Raw genomic sequence first — 18528 nt, forward strand, 5'->3', positions numbered from 1 at the left:
CCCGGAAGTGGATTTATACATCAAATACTTACTCATGTAAACCCTAGTAGCTAGTTTATTATAAATAGGACCTCTTACTATCCTTTTAGACCATCCTGGATTGTATTTTGATCCTGTGATCTCGTTTAGGGGGCTGGCCATCTCGGCCATGCCTGGACCTTCCACTTATGTATTTTCAACGGTAGAGTTTCTACACTCCATAGATTAAGGTGTGGAGCTCTGCTGTTCCTCAAAGATTAATGCAAAGTACTACTGTTTTCTATTCAATTCTTCTTATTTCGCTTCTAAGATATCCATTCGCACCCAAGAACGTGATGAAGGTGATGATTATGTGTGACGCTCATCATCCTTCTCCCTTATGAACGCGTTCCTGACAAACACTTCTGTTCTACATGAAATAAGCTAGAATGAATATCTCTCAGATCTCCTAACCGGAATCTTCGTGGCGTAAGCTAGAAAGATGGTAGCATTCAAGAGAATCCGGAAAGTCTAAACCTTGTCTGTGGTATTCCGAGTAGGATTCAATGATTGAATGACTGTGACGAGCTCCGAACTCGCGATTGCAGGCCGTTAGTGACAGACGCAAAAGGATAGTAAATCCTATTCCAGCATGATCGAGAACCGACAGATGAATAGCCGTGCCGTGACAGGGTGCGTGAGCATATTATTCACTGAGAGGATAAGATGAAGCCATTGGCAAGGGTGATGCCTCCAGACGATTAGCCGTGCCGTGACAGGGCATTGGATCATTTTCCCGAGAGATGACCGAAAGTAGCCATTGACAGTGGTGATGTATCACATAAAGCCAGCCATGGAAAGGAATGAGACTGATTGGATGAAGATAGCAGGAAAGCAGAGGTTCAGAAGAACGAAAAGTATCTCCATTCGCTTATCTGAAATTCCTACCAATGAATTACATAAGTATCTCTATCCCTATTTTATTATATAATATTCGAAAACACCATTATCAATTTATATCTGCCTAACTGAGATCTGCAAGGTGACCATAGCTTGCTTCATACCAACAATCTCCGTGGGATTCGACCCTTACTCACGTAAGGTATTACTTGGACGACCCAGTGCACTTGCTGGTTAGTTGTATCGAAGTTGTGACAATTATGAATTAAGATCAGAGCACCAAGCTTTGGAGCCATTACCAGGATTTGTTCGAGCCTGGAGATCACAATTTCGTGCACCAAGGTGCTTACTGTCCTCTCTAAGATTCGCTGTAGTTCTCTATTTGAGACTTCAGCTTGCCCATTTGTTTGGGGATGATATGTTGTTGCTACTTTATGGCGAACTCCGTAACGGCTTAAAACAGAATCCAGCTGTCTGTTGCATAAATGAGTACCTCCATTACTAATCAGTGTCCTAGGGACACCAAATCTACTGAAGATGTTCTTTTGGAGGAAATTCATTACTATTCTGGTGTCATTAGTGGGTGTTGCTATTACTTCAACCCATTTAAACACATAGTCTATTACCACCAGGATGTAGGTGTTTGAGTATGAAGGTGGGAAGGGTCCCATGAAATCTATACCCCATATGTCAAACAACTCAATTTATAGGATTCCTTGCTGAGCATACCGTGACCATGAGGGAGATAGCTAGCCCTTTGGCAACTATCACAGTTACGGACAAATTCTCTAGAGTCCTTAAAGAGAGTAGGCCAGTAGAAGCCACTTTAGAGAACCTTAGTGGTTGTCCGCTCACCTCCAAAGTGTCCTCCATAGTCTGAGCCATGGCATACTACAAGAAAAATACCCATTCAGCCACACTTTTTTTAAGCTACATTTGAAAAGCGTAGCCTATTCATAGAATAGGCTACGCTTTTCTCCGTGTTGCCTTTTTATAAGAGAAAAGGATACACAATTGTGGCATCATTTAAAAAGTGTATCCTTAGGTATTATAGAAATCACTTATAAAGCGTAGCCGTAGATTGATACCTATGGATTCACTTTTCGTATCAAAGGGAACGCTTTTAGAGGGTAGCCTATTTATTAAGTTTTGGGTGCATTTTAAAAGTGATGTCTAATGTATCTAGAACTAAAAACTTAATACTTGTAAAATTTTTCCCTCTTAACACTTGTAAATTTTTTCCCTCTTAACTTTTTATCCAGTTCACACTTAGTGAAAATTTTCCCTCTAAGAGAAGAAAACCATTTCACCTTTCACAAAAAAAAAACCCTCAGCTCACACTCAGCTCACAAAGAAAACCATTTCACCCTTTTAGAAGAAAACCCTCATCGTCATCACCCTCAGCTCGTCATCGATCACCCTCAGCTCGCTCGTCATCACCCTCAGAAAAGCCTCCTGCATCGCGAATCGAAGCTAACCACTGACCCCCACTCACCACTCACCGCCACACACCACCCACCACTAACCACTGACTGTCGCTCGAAGCTAAGTCGCCCTCTTGCACTGATCGTAGCGCGCCACCCAGACTGTTCATCTACCTTCGTAGTCTCTGCTCTCACCATCACTGGTCACCATCGTCGTATCTGCATTCACTGTCGCCGCTCAACCAAGTTGTCTCTGCTCTCACCGTTGCATCTCACTCTTGTTGTCTCTGTGCCGACCGTCGCCGCACGCCTAGCATCATTGTTCTCTCTACTCACCATCATCGAGAAGGTGTGTATAGATTTTCATTTGGTTCTGAAATTGGAGGTTTAGGGTTCCGATTTAGGATTTTTAATTTGGGGGTTTTGTACACTAATTGCCTGTTATCCGTGAAATCTGAAGTTTGGTTTAGTTCAAGTGATTCAGTTGTTGTTTACTGAAATCTGAATTGAGTAGAGGTTGCTTGTTGTTCTAAACCATACTTGTTTGGGTAATAGAAAAATGAAATGCAGTCACTGCCATCACATGGAACTAATTGGTTATGATTCTTTATTGCTTCCTTAATTGCCTCCGGTAAGACAAGAAAATTGAGATTTCTTAATATATTTCTGTCACAAATAATTCTATGAATCAAGGTTTCTTCTGTACAGAAAAAATCATTGAATAGTTCTTCTGCATAGAAATTAAAAGTAGTATATGGTTCTACTTGTATATGCATAGAGAGGAAGGGCTAAAACAGTTGATGGACAAAGATAGTGTGGTGCACAAGAAGGTGAAATAGATGAAGGATATGGCTGGAAAAGCTGTCCTTAATGGTGCTCTTCTTTGAATTCTGTTGAAGAACTAATTGAGGATATCGTAGGTAGCAATTTATAACTATTCTGTTGTGTTTCATGAATATAGTTTTCCTTTCTTAGAATCAATGAATAAATTAGTGTGATAGAGAATTTTCTGACTAATATGATATAAGTTAGAAATTAAATTATTGTAGTTGGTCTATCAATTTTTCTTGAAAAAACTGAACAGGTGTTCCAATGTATTATAAATAGATCTTTTATGCTTGCTTTTGGGTATTGTTCAGTGCTTTAGCTTAATAATGCAGCCTTGCTAGTCGATTTTCCTAACTCATTATGCTGCACGTTTTAGTAAATGTATGCTAACTTTTTATTCACTTCCAATCAATAAGTCAAAGAAACAAGCAACACAAGGAAAATGTGAAGTTTCCACATCGCATGGGGCCTATCAATTTCGGAAGAGTACGAGTGGCTATGGTAAATAGTAGATTTATATTTATTAGAATTTATATTTGCATAAATTGAAGGAAGAAATCGAAGTATGATCTTGCCAGTCAATAAGTCAAAGAAACAAGCAACACAAGGAAAAATAGAAGTTTCCACATCGCATGGGGCCAATCAATTTTGGAAGAGTACGAGTGGCTATGGTAAATAGTAGATTTATATTTATTAGAATTTATATTTGCATAAATTGAAGGAAGAAATCGAAGTATGATCTTGTTTTGCAGCAAGCAACAAAGGAAACAAAGGAGGAACCAAAAAGGTTTGAGATGTTCATTGCTACCCGAACAAGTCGGAAGAGGAAAGAAGTGGATGAGGAAACAAACTGCTGTTGTAAGAGTTCATTAAATCATTCATAATTACATTTCAAATTTAAGATACGGTAACTAACTCAGCTTTAAATGTTTCTTCTATGCAGGAAGACTTCCAACACCGCCAAGCTGCTGGTGAAACAGAAGAGGAAGCATTTGAGGCCTTATTTGGGAAAGAACAACCAGGTCGGGTAAGGTTGTATGGAAGATCTGTGACAAAGACTGATTTAAAAAAATATGCTGAAATTAATGAAATCAAGAATCAGCACAAAGAGGAAGTGTCTAGTCTGAAGGATAAACTTGGACACATGGAGGCCCAACAGCAAAAACAAGAGGCCAAACAGCAAAAACAAGACGAAGAGATTCATGGGTTGCGAAATATGATCAAGTTATTACTGCAGCGATCGAAACCTGGAATGAGGCCAGAAGAACTAGAAGCTTTATTACAAGATGCCCAACAGTCTCCTATTGATGCGAATAGCGGCCATGGATCAACACATTTTCCGAACTTAGATGTGGTATGTCCTTATCTATTCTTTGTTCCATAGTTTTTTACTTGCATTTACATTAATTACTATGGCTGAAAATGTTTGTTGGCTTTATTAACACTGAAGTTGTATTGCTATGGCTGAAATTTGTTTGCGTAATTTTGGTGGTTGTATTTTTGATTTTGTGCACTTGGTACATATGAATTTGTCCGTATATCTAATTTAAGTGTGAAAGTCTGGTTAATTACTGCATGAAAAATGCTATAGAGACATATCAGGATTGTGTTAAAGGAAATGGAAGAAAGAAACACCAGTAGATTTTCATGGTTTGAATGAAACAAAATACATAATTCCTTGAATTCACCTCTTCTGCCGTGACCATGTTATTTTTTTTTTAGTATATGCTTTCTTGGTTTACTATGACTACGTGTTCCATTTAATTTTTATAATTACGAATGTCATTATGAATATTTTTTTAACTACTTTTCTATATAATTATGCAGGGTAACAATGAAGATTAAGCAATGAAGATTAAGCTGACTATTATTGTGGTTTATTAGCTAAGATAGAGTGCTATTTAGAATCTTTACCTGTATGGTTGACTAATGATTTTTATTAGAAGATACTTTTATTGGCTAAGTGATATTATGGTTTTGATATGGCTATGCTTACTTTAGTTTGAGTTGTATGAATTTTTACAGTTAACTTCATTCTAGTACTTTTGGATCAATGTTATAAATATATTTTGGTTAGAGACAATTTTTATTATATAAAAAAATTATTTAGTATAATTATGTATTTATTTTTATTTTGTAATATTCAATTCATTTATACATGTAATCATATTAACTATTATGTTGTATTAATAATTATTAGATAATTATATATATATATATATAGAAAAAAAATGAGACCTAAGGCTACACTTATATACAGTAGCTATAGTATACAAAAAAAAAAAAAACGAGACCTAAGGCTACACTTATATATAGTAGCTATAGTATATAGAAAAAAAAAACGAGACTTAAGGCTACACTTATATACAGTAGCTATAGTATACAAAAAAAAAAGAAGGACCTAAGGCTACGCTTATAAAAAGTAGCTAAGGTATACAATGTGGTTACGCTTTACAAGTGATGCAGTAGGGTTGAAAAGCGTAGCCTATTCTGGAAGAACGAAAGCTGAAAAGCGTAGCCTTTGGTCCTGCACAGCATCACTTGAAAAGTGTAGCCTATTCCCAAACGTCAAAAGCGTAGCCCTTGGTGCAGAAAAGCGTAGCCTTTGAGAATAGGCAACGGCCGAATAGGAATCACCCCAAAAAGCGTAGTCGTAGCCCAAAAAGCGTAGCCGTAGCCTAAGGCATCATTTTTTTTTCACTTTTGGCTACACTTTTCAAGTGTACCTGAATGGGTGTTTTTCTTGTAGTGGCAATGCCATAGGATTCTCCATGTCTCTTCTTCAGACACGCACCGTCAGATTATTCCATCTGAGCTTCTCTTAAAGAGATGTGGTTCATCCCACAGGTAGTACTTTGCATTATGCATGAGTTTCCGGGCTTGCTACCTGGTAAACTCCTTGGGAATAAACCTTATAGCCTTGTAGTTTGCAATGTCTGCAAACCAAGCTGTTGTCCGGATGGCATAGAGTTGCTCATCTGGAAAGGTTTCGAATATGTCAGTGGAGGGAGGAGAATTCCTTGCCACTAGTTCTATCTGGGACAAGTGGTCAGCCACTTGATTTTCTGTGCCTTTTCTATCTCTAATTTCTATATCAAACTCTTGTAGGTGTAATACCCATCTTATAAGTCTGGGCTTAGAATCCTGTTTGGTGAGTAGATACTTTAGAGAAGCATGGTCAGTATAGATGATGACCTTAGATCCTACTAGATAGGATCTGAACTTGTCAATGGCATAAACCACTGCAAATAGCTCCTTTTCTGTAGTAGTGTAGTTTTTCTGCGCATCATTTAGTACACAACTAGCATAGTAAATGACATGCAGAAGCTTGTCATGTCTCTGCCCCAGAATTGCGCCAATGGCATGATCACTAGCATCAAATATTAGTTCGAACGGCAAATCCCAATTGGGTGCAGAGATGATAGGAGCAGTGACAAGCTTGACTTTCAGGGTTTCAAAGGCATGCAGGCATTCTTGGTCAAAGACAAATGGAACATTAGTGGCCAAGAGATTACACAGGGGTTTTGCGAGTTTAGAGAAATCTTTTATGAACCTCCTGTAAAATCCTGCATGTCCTAGAAAACTTCTAATTGCCTTAAAATTAGTTGGTGGTGGAAATCGTTCAATCACTTCCACCTTAGCTTAATCAACTTCTATTCCCTTGTTTGAATTTCGATGTCCAAGAACAATGCCTTCAGTCACCATGAAGTGGCATTTTTCCTAGTTTAGAACTAGGTTTATCTCTTAGCATCTTTTCAAGACTAGGGCCAGATGATCAAGGCAAGAGTCAAATCAGTCTTCAAAAATAGAGAAGTCATCCATGAATACTTCAAGGAACTTTTCTACCATATCAGAGAAGATGGAGAGCATACATCTCTGAAATGTAGCAGGTGCATTGCACAGACCAAATGGCATTCGCCTATAGGCAAACACACCAGATGGGCATGTGAATGCTGTTTTTTCTTGATCCTGTGGATCTACTTCTATTTGATTGTACCCGGAATATCCAACCAGGAAACAATAAAAAGCATGACCTGCTAGTCTTTCTAGAATTTGGTCAATAACTGGTAAAGGAAAGTGATCCTTCCTGGTGGCATCATTGAGTCTTCTATATTCAATGCACATACGCCACCCTGTAACTGTCCTTGTAAGAATCAGTTCATTCTTTTCATTATGAACCACTGTCATGCCTCCCTTCTTGGGAACAACTTGGACAGGGCTCACCCAGGGGCTATCAGAAATGGGATAAATAATCCCAGCCTCCCAGAGCTTAGTGACTTCCTTCTGCACTACTTCATTCATGGTTGGATTCAGTCGCCTTTGTGGTAGCACCATTGGTTTGGTGTTATCCTCTAGCAGGATTTTGTGCATGCATCGGGCCGGTTTAATGCCCTTAAGGTCACTTATAGACCACCTAAGGACGGTCTTATGTGTTTTAAGCACTTGGATTAGTGCTTCTTCTTCATGAGCTCTGCGTGGCTCTAAAGCAGAGCTCATGATTACAGGATAAGTATCTCTATCTCCCAAAAATGCATATTTCAGGGAGGATGGTAATGGCTTGAGCTCAAGCTTTGGAGGTTTCTCCTTTTCCTCCGGAATTTTCGGAGGTTCCTCTAAATCAGGCTGGTCATCTGTAAGGATGTCATTCAGCCCTCCCTTGAGACTTTCAGCCATACTTACTTCTTCCACCAGGTAATCAATGAGGTCAATGCTCTTGCATTCTTTAGGGGTGTCTGGATGCTGCATAGCCTTGACAGCATTCAGATGAACTTTTCCTCATTGACTATCAGGGTTACTTCCCCTTTTTCAACATCAATGATGGTCCATCCTGTAACTAGGAAGGGTCTCCCTAGGAACTTAAAGATTGACACCAAACTTAAAGATTGACACAAGATTTAAACAAAGAAACTATTTTTAAAAATTTTTTGAAAGAAAGACTCAAAAATTTCGAAAATTTCAACAAGAATAAAAACAAAAGACTCAAACCAACAACAAAGATTAAACAAAGAAAAGAAAAAAAATTTTTTGAATTTTTTCGAAAAGAGAAGCAGAAAATAAAAAGAAAAGCTAACAAAATTAAAGACAATACCTGATCTAGGGAACAACATAATCCGTTAGTTGTCCAAACTCGAACAATCCCCAGCAACGGCGCCAAAAACTTGGTGCACGAATCCCCACACCTTCGTACAACTGTACCAGTAAGTGCACTGGGTCATCCAAGTAATACCTGAGCGAGTCAGGGTCGATCCCACAAGGATTATGGTTTGAAGCAAGCTATGGTTATCTTGCAGTCTTAGTCAGGAAAATCAAGAAGTTGTTGGATTGGGGCTTAATTGCATTAAAGAAGTAGTTATAAAATACTTTGTGAATTTAAAAGGAATTAGTGCTACGAATATGGTTAAGGATTGGAGTTGCTTTGTCTTTCTGAATTAACTCTGGTATTACTGTCTCCTTCGCTTGTGAATGATTTCTTCTATGGCAGGCTGTATGTGATCAACGCCATTGGCCGTGGTCATCAATCTCCTCTGCTTCAGATCAAACGCCGTATGGCCACGGTCATCCAATCTGAACAAGGGTGAAGCTCTAGCAGTTTATTCTCTTTATTGATTCTACTCAAAATGCCACAGACAAGGTCGAATCTTCCGGATCAGAGAATGCTGCTCCTTTGGGTTCTAGCCTCTACCACAGAGACCCTAATCTCCCTGGAAATTGGCTGAACTGGTGTCTCGAGAAGTCCCCAACGAAGTCGTGGATTAGCTGTCTAAGAGATGTATAATCAAGCTGACGGTTCGCGCGTTCCAGCCACGTATTCACACGAACCCAAGTAGACATGGGTGGTTGTCAGCCACGCTGCCTTAGTATGATGAACAGAGCTGATTGTTACGGATCATCCCATTCACCATGTTGCAGAACGAGTATACATCTTAGAATTAAATCAAACACAGATCGAAGAAGAATAGTAATACTTTTATTAATTCATAGAACTCAGCAGGGCTCCTCCCCTCAACCTAGGAGGCTTAGAAACTCATACTGATGGAAATACAATGGTAAAAATGAAATATGGTATGTAAAGTTGATGAGTCCATATTTTCCGATATATTTTGGCTTGATTTAAATGGATTCTAGCACATGAACTCATACTTAAGCACCAAAATAGCATACTTTTGTATTTGATCCCTAAATTGATCTTAAATATGAAAACATGCATTTTAATGCTTAAATTAGTGATTTTTAATTCCACTTCTATGTCATTCGATGCCGTGATATGGTTTGTGAGTAATTTCAGGCCATAAAGGTAAGAATGGATGGGTAAAAGTGGAAGAAAGCATGTACAAGGAAGAAAACATGAGGAAAACAAGGAAAAGCACACATAGCAAAGTGTGCGTCCGCACAGCCCTGCGTGCATGCGCACAAGCAAGAATTTTCATGTGTGCGTACGCACGCACCTGTGCATATGCACAGGTCAATTTTCAGCCGCGTGTGCGAACGCACACGTCTGTGCGTCCGCACAGGTCCCTGCACGTGATTTCATTAAAGAAACATGTGCTTCGCGATTTCTGAGGCCTCTTGGCCCATTTTGGAAGGCTGGAATGCTATTTTGGAGTGCTATATGAAGGAGAATTCATCACTTATGAAGGGGGGAGATCACTTAGATAGTTTTTAGAGAGTAATTAGGAGTAGGAGTAGGAGTAGTGTAGCATTGCTCTCTTAGGGTTTCTTTCATCAATTTCCATTGTAGCATTTTATAGCAAGCTTTGATTTTGGATTTTACTTCTTTAATTGTAAGTACTCTCAATTTTCTTTTAATTAAAGCACTTTTACTTTCATTTCCTTTTGGTTCAAGTTACTTTGTTCATATTGCAATTTTGAGTTTCTTGAAGTTTTGATTGATGAATTTTATGTTTCATGCCTCCTTTATGTTTGATTGCTTGTTTATGTTTGATTTTGTTGATAGTTGGTTATAGTTTTACATTTTAATTTGCGATTTTCCATGCTTTACTTTTATGCACACAAGGTGTTTGTGAAAATGCCAACTCTAGATTTTGAGTAGATTTTCCCACCTTGGCTTGTGGTTTGAGTTCCTAGGATACTAGAGTCATAGTGTCCAACATTTAGTGGTAATTCTTGGGTAGTTAATTGACTCTTGTTTCCATTGACGTTTAGCCTTTTATCAACTAGTTTGGTAAGTTGGTTAGGACTTATGGGTTAAGGTCAATTATGCTTGCTTGACTTACTCCTCGATGGTTGGGGTTGACTAGGCGAGATCGACTCATTATAGTTACCATAGTTATGGTTATGGCGATGATAGGATTCCTTGGACATTCATTCCCAAGTCAAGGTTCTTTCTTGCATTTCTTGCATTTTCACTAGTTTTGATCCCAATTCCTTTTTACTTGCATTAATTACTATTTTGAGCATTGCTTAGTTCTTTTATTGCTTAATTTCTTTAATCTTTTGTTCTTGTTTACAAAACCTCTTTTGCCCTCTTCACAACTGAAAGAAGTAACATTTCATTTGCATTCCTAGGGAGAATGACCCGCGGTTTCAATACTCTCGGTTATTTGTTTTGATTTGAATTTATTATTTGATTAAGAGAATTCATTGTTGGTTTGGACTATAGTACTAATGAATTGATTCTTGATTTTAAACCGGCAAAAACTCTCTTCATCAAATATGGCGCCGTTGCTGGAGAATGCAAACGGTGTTATATCTTTTGGTTGTTGTGACTATGTTAACAGTGTAAATAGCTCTTTTTGGGTTATTTGTTTGCTTTTATTAGTAGGGTTTTGTTTATATTTTCTTAATTACTTTTTCACACCATCACCACAATGCACCCTAATGAAACCCAAACACTTACCTTTATAATCACCAATCTTACACACCATCCCCTCACTACACACAAAGCCAAAATCCTTACCCTCATGAGTTTGATTGTCAACCTTCATCACCTCAATCTTCATCTTCATACATGGATAAAGCCACACAAGAAGTACTTTTCATGCTCATTCAAGAACAACAAGAATTCTGGAAGAAGCAAGAGTAAGTCATGTCTACCTTAGTAAGAGCTTTGGGTCATTTAGCTTCATTATGTTCATGCCACAAGCAAGAAATTCTAGTGGATGAATGTGTGGGACCAAGTGAAAAGTGTGGAGTGAAAGAAGAATGGCCAAATCAAGAAGATGTCAAGTCACCACATGAAGTGCAAGAGGAAATAAATGAAGAATGGGTAGGAATTGATCAAGAGGATTCTATCATTCAAGATTTTTTGTCCAACTTGGGTAATTCCTTCTATGATCTTCATGGACCTCCAATAGTAGAATTGAAAGGAGATGTTGATGTGGACTTCACACAACCTCCAATTTTTTACTTGAGTGATGATGAAGAAGATTCAAAAGAGGTTAAGGAAGATTCTATTCACCAAGAGGTGAAGATAGCTGTGCAAGAGCGAATGGAGTGGGTGAAGACTTCTCTAATAAGATTTCTAGCCACATGGTGCACGAAATTGTGATTACACTTTTCACAACTCTGCACAACTAACCAGCAAGTACACTGGGTCGTCCAAGTAATACCTTACGTGAGTAAGGGTCGATCCCACGGAGATTGTCGGCTTGAATCAAGCTATGGTTATCTTGTAAATCTTAGTCAGGAGATTAATGATAAAAATGATTTTGTTTATGAAAAGTAAATAACATGAAATAAATGGTACTTGTGATTCAGTAATGAGGAACAGGTTGAGGTTCCGGAGATGCTCTGTCGTCTGAATCTCTGCTTTCTTACTGTCTTCTTCTCCAAACACGCATGGCTTCCTTCAATTGCAAGTTGTATGTTGGTGGATCACCGTTGTCAATGGCTACCATCCGTCCTCTCAGATGAAAAATACCAGGCACGGTTTCTGTACGGCTAATCAACTATCGGATCTCTCGTCTCGGATGAAAAATACCAGGTACAGCTACCGCACGGCTAATCATCTGTCGGTTCTAACTTGTGTCAGAATAGGATCTCTCTATCCTTTTGCACACTGTCATTGTGCCCAACATTCATGAGTTTGAAGCTCGTCACAGTCATCCCGTTCCAGATCCTACTCGGAATACTGGAGACAAGGTTTAGACTTTCCGGATCTCAGGAATGCTGCCAATTAGTTCTAGCCTCTACCACGAAGGTTCTAATCCCACGGACTCGGTCCGTGGATTATAGACCCAAGAGATACGCACTCAAGCTGTCGCCCAATGACTACGTTGAGCTCAGATAGAACGGGAGTGGTTGTTAAGCACACGTTCATGAGTTTGAGAATGATGATGAGTGTCACAGATCATCATATTCTCTATATTGAAGTACGAGTGAGTATCTTAGAACAGAATCAAGCATGATTGAATAGAAAACAATAGTAATTGCATTAATCCATTGAGACACAGCAGAGCTCCTCCCACCTATGGGGTTTAGAGACTCATGCCGTAGAAAATATAATATGAGATGTAAAATGTCATGAGTTGCAAAATGAATCTCTAAAAGTAGTTTTTATACTAAACTAATAACTTAGGTTTACAGAAAATGAGTAACTAAGTGCAGATAGTGCAGAAATCCACTTCCGAGGCCCACTTGGTGTGTGCTTGGACTGAGCATTGAAGCTTTCACGTGTATAGACCATTCTTGGAGTTAAACGCCAGCTTGGGTGCCAGTTTGGGCGTTTAACTCCAGTTCTGGTGCCAGTTCTGGCGTTTTACGCCAAAAAGGGTCTCTAGCTGGCGTTTAACGCCAGTTTGGGCCATCAAAGATCAAGCAAAGTATGGACTATTATATATTTCTGGAAAGCCCAAGATGTCTACTTTCTGAAGCAATTGAGTGCGCACCAATTGGGCTTCTGTAGCTCCAGAAAATCCACTTCGAGTTCAGGAGGGTCAGAATCCAATAGCATCTGCAGTCCTTTCTCAGCCTCTGAACCAAGTTTTTGCTCAGGTCCCTCAATTTCAGCCAGAAAAATCTAAAATTACAAAAAAACACACAAACTCATAGTAAAGTCCAGAAATGTGATTTTTTCATAAAAACTAATAAAAATATAATAAAAAAGTAACTAAAACATACTAAAAACTACCTAAAAACAATGCCAAAAAGGGTATAAATTATCTGCTCATCACAACACCAAACTTAAATTGTTGCTTGTCCCCAAGCAACTAAAAACAAAATAGGATAAAAAGAAGATAATATACAATAAATTTCAAAAATATCAATGAAGATTAGTTTCAATTAGATGAGCAAAACTAGTAGCTTCTGCTTCTGAACAGTTTTGGCATCTCACTTTATCCTCTGAAGTTCAGAATGATTGGCATGCATAGGAACTCAGAATTCAGATAGTGTTATTGATTCCCCTAGTTTAGTATGTTGATTCTTGAACACAGCTACTTTATGATTCTTGGCCGTGACCCTAAGCATTTTGTTTTCCAGTATTACCACCAGATACATAAATGCCACAGACACATAACTGGTAAACCTTTTTAGATTGTGACTCAGCTTTGCTAGAGTCCCCAGTTAGAGGTGTCCAGAGCTCTTAAGCACACACTTTTTGCTTTGGACCACGACTTTAACCACTCATTCTCAAGCTTTTCTCTTGGATCTTCATGACACAAGCACATGGTTAAGGACAGCTTGATTTAGCCGCTTAGGCCAGGATTTTATTCCTTTTGGGCCCTCCTATCCATTAATGCTCAAAGCCTTGGATCCTTTTTACCCTTGCCTTTTAGTTTAAAGGGTTACTGGCTTTTTCTGCTTGCTTTTTCTTTTTCTTTCTTTTTCTTTATTTTTTGCCATATTTTTATTTTTATTTTTTATTTTTTTTTGCAAGCTTTGTTTTTTTACTGCTTTTTCTTGCTTCAAGAATCAATTTTATGATTTTTCAGATTATCATTAACATTTCTCTTTTTTCATTATTCTTTCAAGAGCCAACAATTTTAACATTCATAAACTTCACTATCAAAAATATGCACTGTTCAAGCATACATTTAGAAAGCAAGAAGTATTGCCACCACATCAAAATAGTTAAACTAATTTCAAGATAAATTTTGAAACTATGCACTTCTTGTTCTTCTGCAAATAAAAATATTTTTTCATTTAAGAAAGATGAGAGATTCATGGAATCATTCATAGCTTTAATACATAGACTATAAACACTAATAATCATGTAATAAAGATAAAAACAAGACAAAAACTAAACATAAGAGCAGACAAATAACAATAAAAGAAAGGAAATTAAAGACATAAAAATAAACGACTCTAATACTAATGCTCATGTAACTCTTAAAATAGGTCTCTAATAACAAAAGTTATCACAGAGTTAGGACTCAACAACCTTTATTTTGAGAGATACTTGCTCCTTCAATCTGTGGGACGTCTAGCTCTTCAAGGGGCATCTTCTGGCGCTTTAGCTCCTGTATCTCACGCCCTTGTTTCTCTTGTTCTTTGAGCAGTTTGCAGAGCATGCTATTTTGATTCTGCTGCTCTTCTTTGAGTTGATCCATAGCTTCTTGTAGCTTGGTGACAGATGCTTCTAAGCGGGCCCAATATTCAAATTGAGAAATTTCTAGGAGGAGCTCATGCGCCCTCCTCTTGATGGGGTTGTCTTGAACTTGAAGTCCATCCATCACCTTTTTGGTGATTGGGCGTTCAACTGGGATATATTCATCCACACCCATCTTTACCCCCGCATCTTTACATAACAGACTAATCAAGCTTGGGTAAGCCAATTTAGCATCAGTGGATTCCTTGTTTGCAAATATGTAAATTTCATCAGGAATCAGCTGATGAATCTCTACTTCCTTCCCTAGCATAATACAGTGAATCATCACTGCTCTCTTGACAGTGACTTCAGAACAGTTGCTGGTTGGGAGTATAGAATGCCCAATGAAATCCAACTAACCTCTAGCAACTGGTTTGAGATCTCCTCTCTTTAGCTGGTTTGGGACACCTTTTGTATTAGTAATCCACTTGGTTCCAGGGAGGCATATGTCCTCTAGAACTTTATCTAGCCTTTTATCTTTGGCCATTCTCCTATTAAAGGAGTTTGGATCATCTTGTAGTTGAGGAAGCTTGAGAACTTCTCTCACTCTGTCAAAGTGGAAGTAAATAATCTTCCCTTCGACCATTGTCCGAAAGAAGTGGAAGTCATTTCCCTCTAATATTTGCTTATCCGTCATCCACAAATTTGCATAGAATTTCTGGATCATGTTTCTTCCAACATGTATCTCAGGATTAGCCAGGACTTCCCAGCTCCTGTTTCGAATCTGCTCTTAGATCTCCAGGTATTCATCTTCTTTTAGATTAAGCTTAACCTTTGGGATCACTGATCTTCTGCACACAATTTTGAAATAATGGTCTGCATGTTCTTTGGTACAGAAATTCTCATGCATCCAAAGTGGTTTTGGATTGCTTTCTTTCTTGCCTCTTGAAGTGGTTTGTCTTTCTTTGGGAGCCATGAGATTCATTTGTTTTAGCTTAGGGATCACGAAAATCACACCAAACTTAGAGATTTACTTGTCCTCAAGCAAAAATAAAAGAAAAAGATGAAGAGATGGAAAGAAGGATTCGAATGATGGGTAAAAAGGGTTGGCCGAATGTAAATTTAAAAGGGTGGGAGGGAATGGGTTTCGAATTTTTAGAGAAAGATAAGATAGAAAGATATGATTGATAAAAGATAAGATTTTTTTTAAAATTTAAAAGATGTGAAAAAGATATGTGGAGGTTAAATCTGAAATATTTTTATTAATGCACCTAAGAAATAAAAGATACTATGGATGAATTAAAAAGACATGGAAAGAAATTAGAAAGATAAATGAGTTTTTAAAAACGTTTAGAAAAGGAATTGAAAAGGATTTATAAGATTATTAATTTTTGGAATTGGAAATTGAAAGATGAATATTTCTAACAATTTTATGCAGAAAATTATGAATTAAAACATGAAAATTCGAAAAAAATTGAATTGGAAACGAAATTACCTCCCCTTTGCTGTTCTAGCGTTAAACGCCCATAATGATAGCCATTCTGGCGTTTAACGCCCATCTGGTAGCCATTTTGGGCGTTACCCTGGCTGGCGTTAAACGCTACAAATCCTTTATTACTGGGCTTTTTTCTAAACGCCCTGGATGCTGCTGTTTCTGGAGTTAAACACTCAGAATGCTGCCCATTCTGGCGTTTAACACCCAGAATGATACCTTTTCTGGCGTTAAACATCCAGAATGGTAGCCATTCTGGCGTTTAACGCCCAAAATGCCCTTTACTGGCATTTTGATGCTAGTGAGCTCTTTTTCTCTGTGATTCTTCTGCTTTATGTTCTGAACCTCCATTTTCCTGACTTATTCACTAAAATGTATTAACTAACATGAATAACAAAATTAAATAGACTCATATAATTGTTATAAACATCTAATTTTTTATAATCGCTGGGTTGCCTCCCAGCAAGCGCTTCTTTACTGTCTTTAGCTGGACTTTTACTGAGCTTTTTATTTTAGTCTCAGTTTTGAGCACTCTTGCTCAACATTGCCTTTAAGATAATGTTTGACTCTCTGTCTATTAACAATGAACTTTTTGTCAGAGTCAATATCCTGAAGCTCTACATATCCATATGGTGACATACTTGTAATCACATATGGTCCCATCCACTGGGATTTTAATTTCCCAGGGAACAATCTGAGCCTAGAGTTAAACAGTAAAACCTTCTGTCCTGGCTCAAAGACTCTAGATGACAGCTTTCTGTCATGCCACCTTTTTGCTTTCTCTTTGTAAATTTTAGCATTTTCGAAAGCATTGAGTTTGAACTCCTCCAGCTCATTCAACTGGAGTAATCTTTTCTCTCCAGCTACCTTAGCATCAAGGTTTAGGAATCTGGTTGCCCAATAGGCTTTATGTTCCAGTTCCACTGGCAGATGACAGGCTTTTTCATACACAAGCTGGTATAGAGAGGTCCCTATAGGAGTCTTGAATGCGGTTTTGTATGCCCACAGAGCATCATCCAGACTTCTTGTCCAATCCCTTCTACGAGTACTTACAGTCCGTTCCAAGATTCATTTTAATTTTTTATTTGAGATTTTAGCCTGCCCATTTGTTTGTGGATGATATGGAGTTGCCACTCTGTGGTTAATTCCATATTGGATCAGAGCAGAGTCAAGCTGTTTATTGTAGAAATAGTGCCACCATCACTGATCAGTACCCTAGGGACACCGAACCTGCTGAAAATATGCTTCTGGAGGAACTTCATCACTATCTTAGTATCATTAGTGGGTGTTGCAATTGCCTCTACCCATTTAGATACATAGTCTACTGCCAACAGAATATAAGTGTTTGAATATGATGGTGGGAAAGGCCCCATGAAGTCAATACCCCATACTTCAAATAACTCAATCTCTAAGATCCCTTGCTGAGGCATGGCATAATCATAAGGCAGATTACCAGCTCTCTGGTAAGTGTCATAGTTACGTACAAACTCTAGAGAGTAGGTCAGTAGAAGCCACATTGGAGGACCTTTGTGGCTGTTCGCTCACCTCCGAAATGTCCTCCATATTGTGATCCATGGAAATGCCATAGGATCTTCTGTGCCTCTTCTCTAGGCATACATCTATAGATTATTCCGTCTGCACAACTCTTAAAGAGATATCGTTCATCCCACAGGTAGTACTTTGCATCAGAAACCAATTTTTTTGTTTGTTGCTTACTGTACTCTTTGGGTATGAATATCACAGCTTTATAGTTTGCAATGTCTGCAAACCATGGTATTTCCTAAATGGCAAAGAGTTGATCATCCGGAAAGGTTTCAGAGATCTCAGTAGGAGGGAAGGACACTCCTGCTACTAGTTCTATCCGGGACAAGTGATCAGCTACTTGGTTCTCTCTCCCTTTTCTGTCTCTTATTTCTATATCAAACTCTTGCAGAAGCAACACCCATCTTATGAGTCTGGGTTTTGAATCCTGCTTTGTGAGAAGATATTTTAGAGCAACATGGTCAGTATACACAATCACTTTTGATCCTACTAAATAAGATATGAACTTGTCAATGGCATAAACCACTGCAAGCAACTCCTTTTCTGTGGTTGTGTAATTCCTCTGCGCGTCATTTAAAATACGGCTAGCATAATAAATGACATGCAAAAGCTTGTCATGCCTCTGTCCCGATACTGCACCAATGGCATGGTCACTGGCATCACACATTAGTTCAAATGGTAATGTCCAGTCTAGTGCAGAAATGACTGGTGCTGTGACCAGCTTAGCTTTCAGAGTCTTAAACGCCTATAGACACTCTGTGTCAAAGACAAATGGTGTATCAGAAGCTAGCAGATTACTCAGAGGTTTTGTAATTTTTGAAAAATCCTTTATAAACCTCCTATAGAATCTTGCATGCCCCAGAAAGCTTCTGATTGCCTTAACATTGGCAGGTGGT

The 18528-nt window shown here is 38.3% G+C and overlaps 2 long non-coding RNA genes across 2 annotated transcripts in view; one reads left to right on the top strand and one right to left on the bottom strand.

The window, feature by feature from the left end:
* Positions 1-4524, bottom strand: part of LOC107619174 — a 20763-nt gene extending 16239 nt beyond the window's left edge. The window contains exons 1-2 of the long non-coding RNA XR_001615539.2: positions 4406-4524; positions 1006-1010 (exon numbers count right to left, since the gene is read on the bottom strand). This is a non-coding gene — a long non-coding RNA (uncharacterized LOC107619174). The remainder of the gene's footprint in view (positions 1-1005; positions 1011-4405) is intronic.
* On the top strand, positions 4407-5193 carry LOC107619167. Its single transcript, XR_001615538.2, has 2 exons — positions 4407-4464; positions 4938-5193. It is a non-coding gene; the product is annotated as an uncharacterized LOC107619167 (long non-coding RNA).

Source organism: Arachis ipaensis, chromosome B01 (genome assembly GCF_000816755.2).
Source record: "Arachis ipaensis cultivar K30076 chromosome B01, Araip1.1, whole genome shotgun sequence".
NCBI classification, from domain to species: domain Eukaryota; kingdom Viridiplantae; phylum Streptophyta; class Magnoliopsida; order Fabales; family Fabaceae; genus Arachis; species Arachis ipaensis.